The sequence below is a fragment of the Papio anubis genome, chromosome 3, assembly GCF_008728515.1.
Source record: "Papio anubis isolate 15944 chromosome 3, Panubis1.0, whole genome shotgun sequence".
NCBI classification, from domain to species: domain Eukaryota; kingdom Metazoa; phylum Chordata; class Mammalia; order Primates; family Cercopithecidae; genus Papio; species Papio anubis.
The window spans coordinates 67,886,199-67,896,744 of NC_044978.1; the positions used below are offsets into that span (position 1 = coordinate 67,886,199).

Consider the following 10,546-nt stretch of genomic DNA (forward strand, 5'->3'; position numbering starts at 1 on the left):
ATGTTTTGCAGACATAAAAAAAACTCCACAGAAGACTGAATTCATGGTATTTTCATTTCTCCTTGTTTAGAAGAAAAAACCTAAGCAAACAATGATTATAACAGCTAGAGCCACGTAGAATTTCAGAGTTCATGAGAACTTCAAGAAATTACAGATAATCACTGCTACTGAGGATCATCTCTTTTTGTGGAGAGAAGCAATCTCTGCTTAAGAGCTTAAAGTAATTTCAGTCTAATGGAGCAGCCTTCCGTGTGGGCCTCCTAAATACCTTGACAGGCTGGGCTGGACTGGATTCCCTACATTAAGTATAAGCTTATGTCAGGAAGACAGAGGGGGAAAAGGGGGAGAAAATGAGATGTTGATTTAGTTTCAATAAACTTTCATATAAATTTATATCTAAAAATTTAGAACAAAATGATTTCCTTTTTTTTTTTTTTTTTTTTGAGACAAGGTCTTACTCTGTCACCCAGGCTGGAGTGCAGGGGCCCAATTGTAGCTCACCACAGCCTTGACCTCCCAGACTCAATGATCCTCTTGCCTCAGCCTCCCAAGTAGCTTGGACTACAGGTGTGTACCATCGCGCTCAGCTAATTTTTGTATTTTTTGTAGAGACGAGGTTTCACCATGCTGCCCAGGCTGGCCTCAAATTCCTGGGCTCAAGTGATCCCCTAGTCTTAACCTCCCAAAATGCTAGGATCACAGGCATGAGCCACCATGGCTGGCCTGAATGAAATGGTTTTTCTTACAGTGTAGTTAAGCTTGTATCATTTCAAAATATTAAATTGTGTTTTTCAGTACATGTTGGGTGGGAATGCCTACCAAAATCTTTTTAGTGTTTAGAGTGTTAAAGGTCTATGTCTACCCTGGGGAAGTGCAGATCACGGTTTCGGCTGGAGGATCTGGACAGCGGGATGCATCTGAGTTAGGTGGGTCTTAGGGAAAGGGATGCTGGAATGGGAAACCCCAGGGTTCAGCAGAGGGATGTGGATGGGGTGTTCTGGCAATCATTCTGCTAATATGGGTGCTCTACAGAAATACCTAATATATTTCATTAGGGTACTGATAAAGAGTATGGCTCTCAAGCGAGACCAATTCTCCACCAATTACCAGCTCTATGACTGAGCAGGTTACTTGATTTCTCTGACATTTTCCTTATGCATAAAATGAAGGTAATATTGGTGCACTTCACTGAGAATTACATGAGTTAATAATGGTGAAGGCACACCTGGACAGAGGAAATGCTCAAGCATGGACGTTTTTATATTCCCAGCCTCCAATGCCATGGCTGGCATGTAGAAAGCATGTGACAAACATTTGCTGAATAAGAAATGTCAGACTGCCTGTGAGATGAATGAAGCAGACCATTCCTGAGTAGTTAATGAATGTTGCTGAGAATATCCTGATTCCAGTGGCTTTTTATTAAAATATTATCTTAAGTAAAATGACTAGTTTTACGTTATCAATGTCTATTGCTAGATTCTGTTTTTATATATGTGAAAGGATCATTATTATTAATTTCCTGTTTTTTTTTTTCTCTTGTTGTTGCTGCTGCTGCATCCTCACCAGAAGGAATTAAAATCTCATTTCCTCACTGAAACCCAGGAAGAAAAGGTTGGTGTTTTGTTCCCTTAGGTTTGACCTGTGAGAAGCGTCTCTGGTTCATGAGTTTTGGGTGGTAGGATTGGAAGTAGGATGTGGGGATATGTAGTATTACCCCTGAGCAGGAAGGTAGGCTTGGAGTAGAGAAGGTGAGGTAGTGCCCTAAGGCTGGGATGGCAGGGAGAGTACAGAGGAGCCCTTTGTGTGGGATTGGTTTGTATCCCAGTCCCAGTTCCCATGAAGTACCCTGGAAGATGGCAAGGTCTTTGTTGCGGTTGCTGATGTTGGGCAGTAGGGGCTGAAGAATGGGAGTATTCTGGGGCTGCCCCTTCAAGTGAATCATCTAAACTTGTATCTTTTTAGAGAGCAAAGATGAACTGATTACCTTAGAAGATTGTGTAAGCTCTAGCGGTTTCTTTTGTGATATCAAGGAAAGGGAAGTGACTCACAAAGCGTGATAAAGTTTGGGGAAATCTTTTATTAATATGGAAGATGAAGAATTTAGATTCTGCCATAATATGATTTTTAAAAAGAGACAATAGCATGAAATGTTTTCATCTTAGTGTTGTGGGGCAAATTTGAAGCATCTGTAGTATACAGTTTAGCTGATAATTAGCTGAAGTTGAACATAAAAGGAAGATATCTAAAATTAATTTTTGATGATAGACATTGCTGTGGAAATTTGGAGCTTTAAGGTGTATATTCACAGATTATTTTCTCTTTAGGAACTGGATTGCTAAATTTGTGTAGGTTGTTATTGAGGCACAGGCAGCCTAAAACATGCCATAGTGATTTGAAGAGTTTGCTGTAGTGATTTGCTGCATGGTTCACTTAAGAGGCAGCTCTGGGCCGGGCGCGGTGGCTCAAGCCTGTAATCCCAGCACTTTGGGAGGCCGAGATGGGCGGATCACGAGGTCAGGAGATCGAGACCATCCTGGCTAACATGGTGAAACCCCGTCTCTACTAAGAAATACAAAAAATAGCCGGGCGAGGTGGCGGGCGCCTGTAGTCCCAGCTACTCGGGAGGCTGAGGCCGGAGAATGGCGTGAACCCGGGAGGCGGAGCTTGCAGTGAGCTGAGATCCGGCCACTGCACTCCAGCCTGGGCTACAGAGCGAGACTCCGTCTCAAAAAAAAAAAAAAAAAAAAAGAGGCAGCTCTACAACATTCCCCATCCCCTGTTGCTTTCCATCATCCACTGCGTCAAAGGCCTTGCCACATTCCAGGAACCTCATGGGACTTGGAAATGGGGTGCAGGAACAAAATCATTGAGAAGGAATCTCAATTCTGCCCTTCTGTGGCCCCACCTCACTTTCCTCCACTTAAAACATGTAAATACATGGCCTTTATATTTAAAATATTAAACAATTTATTATGACACGAGCTAAATATAAATGACTAATTTTCAATTTCTATGTTTATAAGAGATATAATTTAGAGATGAGAAGATATAGGCTCCATTATACATGTTAAAAAAAAAAAGCACCTGTAGGCACTCAATGATTGGTTATTGAATGAATGCATCATAGTCCCTAAGTATTTCATATAGCCTCTGTATATAAAACACTTACAGCAAGCAGCATGAGACAGTGTGATGAGCATGGCCTTTGCCATCAGAGGAACTCAGATTTAAATTCTGACTCTTCCATCTTGGGCAAATCACTTGTCTTTAATTGGGCAAATCACTTATTTTCAAGATGGTGCTAATAAGAACTACTGCGTAAAATTGTTATGATGATTAAATAGGGAAACATAAGTAACACATCTAACAAAGCACCTAGAATATAGTAATTAGTCAATAAATATTTTGTAATACTTAAGATAAACAATTCAAGCTGCTGTTAATATCTAAATCCAGAATTCTTAGACACTTAACTTTACAAAATCTATTCCTCACTCATTTCAGTGTATTTCTGGATGGGAGGAATTTTATGTGATTATTTAGGGAATTTCTTGTAATCATATAGGAACTAAGTCTCCTTTCTTTTTATGACTCTGTCCTCTATGTCCTTAGAATTTTCTCCATTTAGCGTATGGAAGGAGAAAGCAGGGTGATGTGTGGGAAGTTTTGTTGGCATGCACCACTTCTCCCCATATTCCGTTAGCTAGAACTCTGTTACAGACACAGCTGTAAGGGAGACTAGTTAATGTAATTTCATCGTGTGCTTAGAAGAGAACATGTGTTTGGTGAGCATCTAGTTAGTATTGGCCACAGTTTTATTGTCCTTCCTCTTCTATTTTTCTCTTTAAAAATCCAGGGATATTTTAATTTATTATTGTTGAATGGTTTTTCTTTTTGAGGGTCTAATTCATCTAGAATTTCTTATACATAAAAAGTCCTTTTTTGGTACCTGACCAAGTAGTGATCAAGGTTTGTATCAAAACCCTTGAAGGAGATGAGAGAGAGGGACAGGGTAGGGAGGAGAGAGAGGGAACGACATGCAAGCGTATTTAGTGCTCGTGAGGATGAGGTGAAATAGGCACTCTCATTTCTTCGTAATGAAAGAATAAATGAGTCCAATCCTTCTGCAGGGAAATTTGGTTTAAAATATTTATACTGCTTGACACGGTAATTAAAGTTTTTGGAAATGACCTAAGGAAATGCTTTGAAATACAGATATAAATCTATGTAAAAAATGTTGACTATAACATTATTCATAGTAACAAATAATTGAAAACAATCTAAATGAAAACCCTAGGGAAATGGTTAAATAAATTATAGTATGTACACATAATGAAATGTTATACAGCTGTTAGATATAATCCTTAGGAATAGAATTTAACAACACAAAAATGCTTATGCTAAAATGTTACATGATGAAAATAGAATATACAGTTTAAAGACAGTATAATTCTACCATGGACAGAAAATATTCAAGAAAAATACTGCATATAACCCATGTCTATATCTAGAGTAGAATGGATAAATTAAATTATTACATATCATTCAATGGAATATTCAGCAATGGAAAAAATAAACTCCAGCTCCACCAAATAATGTGAATACATCTTGCATACACATTGTTGAGTGAAAAAAGAATCAAGATTTATTTAATGAATTTATAATGAAAAGCAAACAAGTAACTAGTAAATCTTTAACAAGTCTAAGAATTCCCATGGGATTTTTGAAAACCTTTAAGGAGAAACATATAAATAAAACATGGAGTTTTCTGCTAGTCAAGCAGGTGTGGGGTCAGAGCATCAGCGTTTGGAGTATTAATGTAAAGGTGACCTCGTTTGTTCATGCAGCCTAGTAAAACTTGGAACACACAGTTCCACAATCTACTGGTTTATAGTCTTTGGTAACAAGTAGCAGAAATAAACTCAGGTACTTTGTATACAAAATAAATTGATTGTGAGTATATTGGATATATCACTTGGTTTTATTTAACCCCAAAGTAAACAAAAACACAATTACATTACATCTGGCTTAAACAATATGGACCTCCATTATCTCAAGTAACAAGAAGTCCAGAGGTCCCAGAGTTGGCTAATTCCGTAGCTCAATCAGAGACTCAGTTACCTTTTGTCTAGCTGTTCTCTCTAACCACAGCATGTTGGCAAGTCTCTTCTTGTGGCTTTAAGACGACTCTAGGTGTTCCAGGAATCATGTGAAGATATGATGATATCCAGACAATGGGGAAAGAGGGTGATAAAAAGTTTGGTTGATAAAAAGTTGACTTTATCCCAAGCTCTGTAGTGTGCCTGTGCATAAACCAATCAGTGGTAAGGAGAATGAGACTCTCCATACCTGGCTTCGACTTCACTGCCTTGGGTCTGGGAAGGGGCCCAATGACTCCTAGACAAACTACCAAGGAGGCCTTCTGTTATCAAGGAAGAGGTAGGGAAAAAAATTACTGTTGGATGAACAACCAACACTGATTCATCTCAAAGAAATAGGAGAAATAACAACTAAATCTTGAGTATGATGGAAAACAGCAGAGTATATTTTGGGAACTTAGCAGCAGGAATACATGAATTTTTCATCCCTTATGTGTTGCCTTTACTATGACTCCATTCCAACAATTCCCTATCTCTTTGTCTTTCAGTTCAAAATTTCAAATATTGAGAATGACAGTATTTGAGTGGTCCAGCTTGTGTTAGCTGACCATTCCTGCATCAAGAAGCTATAGCTGTGCGGTGAAGTTACTAAGAACAGTCATGGCTGTTGAATGCCCACCTCCATAGGTAGCCATCCAAGAGGTGTTTAGTATATTCATATTCCTGATTATCTGGTGAAGAGGAAGGTAAGAAGGGTATCCATTTCATGTTTTAATAATCATCCTATTTTTGTTTAGTGTCTTCATTATCCCTGTATTCTGGTAATTTCATCTTTGACACTGTATTTGACACAAAGAAAGTGTCCTTGACACAAAGAAAGAAACTTGTTTAAGGTAGGTAAACTAGTTTAACTATCTTAAAAGAAACTAATAGTAACCATGAGTTCTGACCAATACACATCTTGGGTTTCATCCTGTCAATGCATAAGAAAATAAAGTATGAATAGTTTTGATACCAACCATATGGATGAAAGTCCTAATAAGAAGCACCACCATGCCTGGATAATTTTGGTATTTTTAGTAGATATGGGGTCTCACCACGTTGCCCAGGCTGGTCTCAAACTCCTGGACTTAAGCGATCTGCTGGCTTCGGCCTCCCAAAGTGCTGGAATTACAGGCATGAGCCTCTGCGCCCCGCCTAAGAAAGCAGTTTTATCTTTCCACTGCTAACTCTATTAAGGAAATAGCACCATACACTTTAGCCAATGTAAATTTAATTGGGGTTGGGGGAGAGAATAGAAGAGAGAAGAAGAGACAGAGATAGAAAGAGAGAAATATTGCGGGGAGAAAATTTGGATAGTTCGTGTAACATTGCACTTAAGATTTCTTTACCTGTAGTGAGAGAGGGTGGAAACATCCATTCCTTCTTGCTTCTCATAGCCTGAGCACCCCACCACAAAGTGTTGGATTCTAATGTTTAAGGATAATACACTTTTCATGAAACATGGTGTCATGTGAATAAATAGCAATTTGTTGCAAAGCTCAGAAAAACTGGCATCTTGAAAGAGAGAACTTTATCAAATCTTGACATCAAGAACTCTAATAAATACTAAGCTGAATAAAAAAGCATTAGGTAAGAGGTTAGAAAGGCTTTTGGTTGTAAAATTTAACCAAAAAGGTAAATCAATTACAAAAGTTTTTGCTTTCAGATTTTCTGCAGAAGAGAGGTACAAAGGAATTGAAAACCAACTAAGGTGGGCATAAACGTTGAAAAATCTGCTTCAACTTCAAATGTGCAAACTGCTGGAGAAGCTGTAACATTATATTTTGCATGCTTATTCTTTAAAATGTACTTGACATTGCTGTATAGATTATACATTTATCCATAACTTTGTATAATTCAGAGTTATCCATCTAGAGCAAATATATCTTTTATCTTATGCAATCATGATTTAAGAGATTTTCAGTGTGATTCCTATGATTTTCCACAGTTGTTGATTCTGCAAAGCCCTCAGATAAATTGCAACTTACCGTGTGTATATGTAAAGGTAGTTCTCCCCATGACTTCATTATGTAAGAATCAGCTCCTTTCTGACTTTAAAGACAGCAAGAACTTTTGAGCATATAATTTTCAGTTGGTTATAGAAATAATTTTTAAAAATTGTGAAAGTAATAGGATCATATTTTGGAAAATTGAGGATATAGAGAAAGAAAAAGAAAAAAAACTACTCTAATAATGTTTTACCATTTTCCAAATAGTTCTTCCTGTTCTTTGTTGGAGCCTCTAAAGGGACTCCATGTACAGAAACACTCCTCCCCACTTGGTTCTGATAAAGTTAATAAGTTAAAACAAAAAATAAGGCAGAAGAGGTCTAAAAGTTATCTTTACTGTTGGGATAAGGGCTCTTGGTCTGCCATATGGGTTTGCTAATATTGAATATTGATTGAACATTGAATATTGCTAATATTGAATGTGCCAGCAATACTAGTGCATGCAGTAAGCCTCTCTTTGAAGGGTCAGACTCCTGGAATATCAGAGGGACATGAGTTCCCTGAAGCCAGGACAATCCCAAGTATGAATTGAGTCAAACACCCTCAGTTATTCTTTCCAAATTTAGCAATCAGTTAACCCAACTGACTATACCTCTCTACGGCCAGTGTGAATAAAGGGAAGAGGGGAGGTTAGGAGGAGAGCTTAGAAAAAAATCCTTTCCATAGAAAATGGAAATGGGAAAAGGTGTTTTATTTTTATGAGTTTTTAAAAAACAAACAGAAGAACATATTTCTACACTCATATAAAGAGAACAAAGCAAGAGTTTCAATGGAGACACGATTGTTGTCATATCAAGATACGTGTGTAAAAAAAGAGTTCACATAGCAGGTTTGGGACTGATAGTCTTAGAAATGCCTGCTTGAAAGATTTGTCTTTGGATGGCATCTGGAAACTCGGGTTTTGAGAGGGTTTTCATCATGACCAGAACTGACAAGAGAAGCTCACTCTGCCTAAATTGTTCAAACAATATGAATTATGTGGAACTCCTGCTTTCCTTCTGGGATTTCAGAATTTTGATACATGTTAAGCAGAGAGTGCCAACACAACTAGCCCTCAATAAAAATCTTGAGAAGTGAATCTCTAATGATCTTCCTTTAACTTATTACTGGGATAATAAGTGTGTCCCATAGGAATCCACTGGAAGAGGGTTCTTGAAAGCTTGTGTGTGGCCTCGTCTGGACTTTGCCCTGTAGGACTTTTCCTCTGCTGATTTTGCTTTGGGCCCCTTTGCTGTAACAGCTCCTCACTGTGACTTTATACCAGGACCTTTGAGGCCTCCTAGAGTATCACTGAACTGGGAGGTATTCTTGGAGCCCTCCAAAACAACATGGATAGTGTGGTTTCTATTGTTCCTTCAGTTCCCAGTGTTAAATCAAGTTTAGCCTAAAGCTACCTCCTTACATATGTTAAGTTCGGCCTAAAGGTTTCTCTGTACATTGTGAACTATAACCTAAATGGAACTGTAAACAGACCAGGCTCACCTGGTCAGTATTGTACCATAGCTGGACCTGCATCAGCTGTAGCTCCTGCCTCATTCTCCTTCAGTCTCCCCAATTCCTGGACCAGACATATATTTCACTTTATGATGAAAAACACTGGTCTTCCCTGCAGGACACACCCATCAGCAAAGTTGGAGACTTGGAAGTGGTGAGAAATAAGGGAAGGTTCTAATCCATCTTTCATGGGTTTCAGCTCAGCCTCAGAGGTATTGGAAGAGGCAATCCACCATTGGCTGTGAGCATGCCTTTGTGTTCTTGTTGAATGTGCCAAGAATTTAAGACTCCTTTTGTTTGGTCATTTCTCGAGGTTACATTTATAGCAAGAATGCTGAAGATGACGTATCTCCCACTGTGACAAAGAACAAGCTACTTACTGCTTATTACAGAAGTAATGGATTCTCCAAACTCAGTGTTTCTCAGCTGTGATACAGATAACGCTGCATGTGCAGTAAGCATCTGAGATTTTCTGTAAAGCCCCTGTGGGACTTGGGGAGCAAGGGGGACTATGACAAGCATGATGTTCATGCCATTTGCTGTATTGTGAGTAACAAAGTACTTTATCTGTGATCCAGGTGTCTTGTGTCTTCTGCCAACATTCATAAAACAGTAGAAGGTGAATCTATCAGGTTGCAAGTAGGAGAATATCCTAGCCTGACAGCAGCTTCCTGTTTGTCCTTGCTCTTGCCTCTTTGTGTCTATCTTTCTTTCCCAACTGCCCACCCTGTGAACTTAAGGCACTAGATACAGAGGCAACGGAGTCACACAGATTGTTTAACTAGATCCTACAACTGGTTAGGGAAAAATTCCCGTAGTAAATGCATTTTATGTAAATTTCCTAGTGGATTTGCTTCTCTGACCAAACCGTGACTATTATTGTTCCCCTCATAACCAACCTAATCCGTCTTCTGAGATTCCATATTGTTGCAAGTTCTGTATAAACATCATCTTTAATGGCAGAAGAATATTTCATATTGAGTAGATTAGACATACTTTATTTACTTAAACTTTTGACACAAAAATATTTGTTCAGTCTAATTAATCCAAGAGGAAAAGAGATTTGTGAAATAGAATTAAACTTTGAAAATAATCCTCCCTTTATGCAGTACTGATTTAATCCTCCCTTTACACAGTACTGATTAATTACTGATAATCCTCCCTTTATGCATTATAAAGTGTTTCAATAATTTATAATGTACTCTTCTGGTATTTCAAAATTTCACTTACTTAGGTCTGAAGTACTAGCAAAGCAAGCTTGGGAGAGAGAAAGAATATTGAGTTAAAATATCCAAGGCCTTAGAATCAACATTTTTTTGAAAGAATAAAGGACCCTAAAATGAAGGGGCAATGAAGCCAAGTTCAGTTAAGTCCTTTTATAACATCCATTACCATTTTCATGTGTTTACTTGCTATAAGGGCTTATTTTAAAGTATAGTCAACACAGAAACAACCCAAGTTCTAGATGTGAGGCAAAGTGAAAATGGGCATGGTGACAAATAATATCTGCATTTTTTCCACTTACAGAGCCCAAGGGATTCTGTTCATTAAATGTGATTTTTTTTTTGAGACGGAGTTTCACTCTTGTTGTCCAGGCTAGAGTGTAATGGTGTGATCTCAGCTCACTGCAACCTCCACCTCCCGGGTTCAAGCAATTCTCCTGCCTCAGCCTCCCAAGTAGCTGAGATTATGGATATTTGCCACTACGCCTGGCTAATTTTTGTATTTTTAGTACAGATGGTTTCACCATGTTGGCCAGGCTGGTCTCGAACTCCTGACCTCAGGTGATCTGGCCACCTCGGCCTCCCAAAGTGTTGGGTTTACCGGCATGAGCCATTGCACCTGGCCATTAAATGTGATCTTTAAAGTGGGAAAAATTATTATTGAAGTTTCTTGGCAATG

At 38.5% G+C, this 10,546-nt stretch overlaps 1 long non-coding RNA gene across 3 annotated transcripts; it reads left to right on the plus strand.

Annotated features, from left to right (window-relative positions):
• The first annotated feature begins 523 nt into the window (after positions 1 to 523).
• LOC103884599 lies at positions 524 to 10,286 on the plus strand. Of its 3 annotated transcripts, none has more exons than XR_004182697.1 (3): positions 524 to 567; positions 1,567 to 1,611; positions 5,648 to 10,286. It is a non-coding gene; the product is annotated as an uncharacterized LOC103884599 (long non-coding RNA). The 3 variants fall into 3 exon arrangements; XR_001902806.3 differs by lacking the exon at positions 524 to 567 and having other exon boundaries at positions 626 to 1,611; positions 5,648 to 5,992; positions 6,808 to 10,286; XR_002522183.2 differs by lacking the exon at positions 524 to 567 and adding an exon at positions 626 to 926.
• The last annotated feature ends 260 nt before the right edge of the window (positions 10,287 to 10,546 follow it).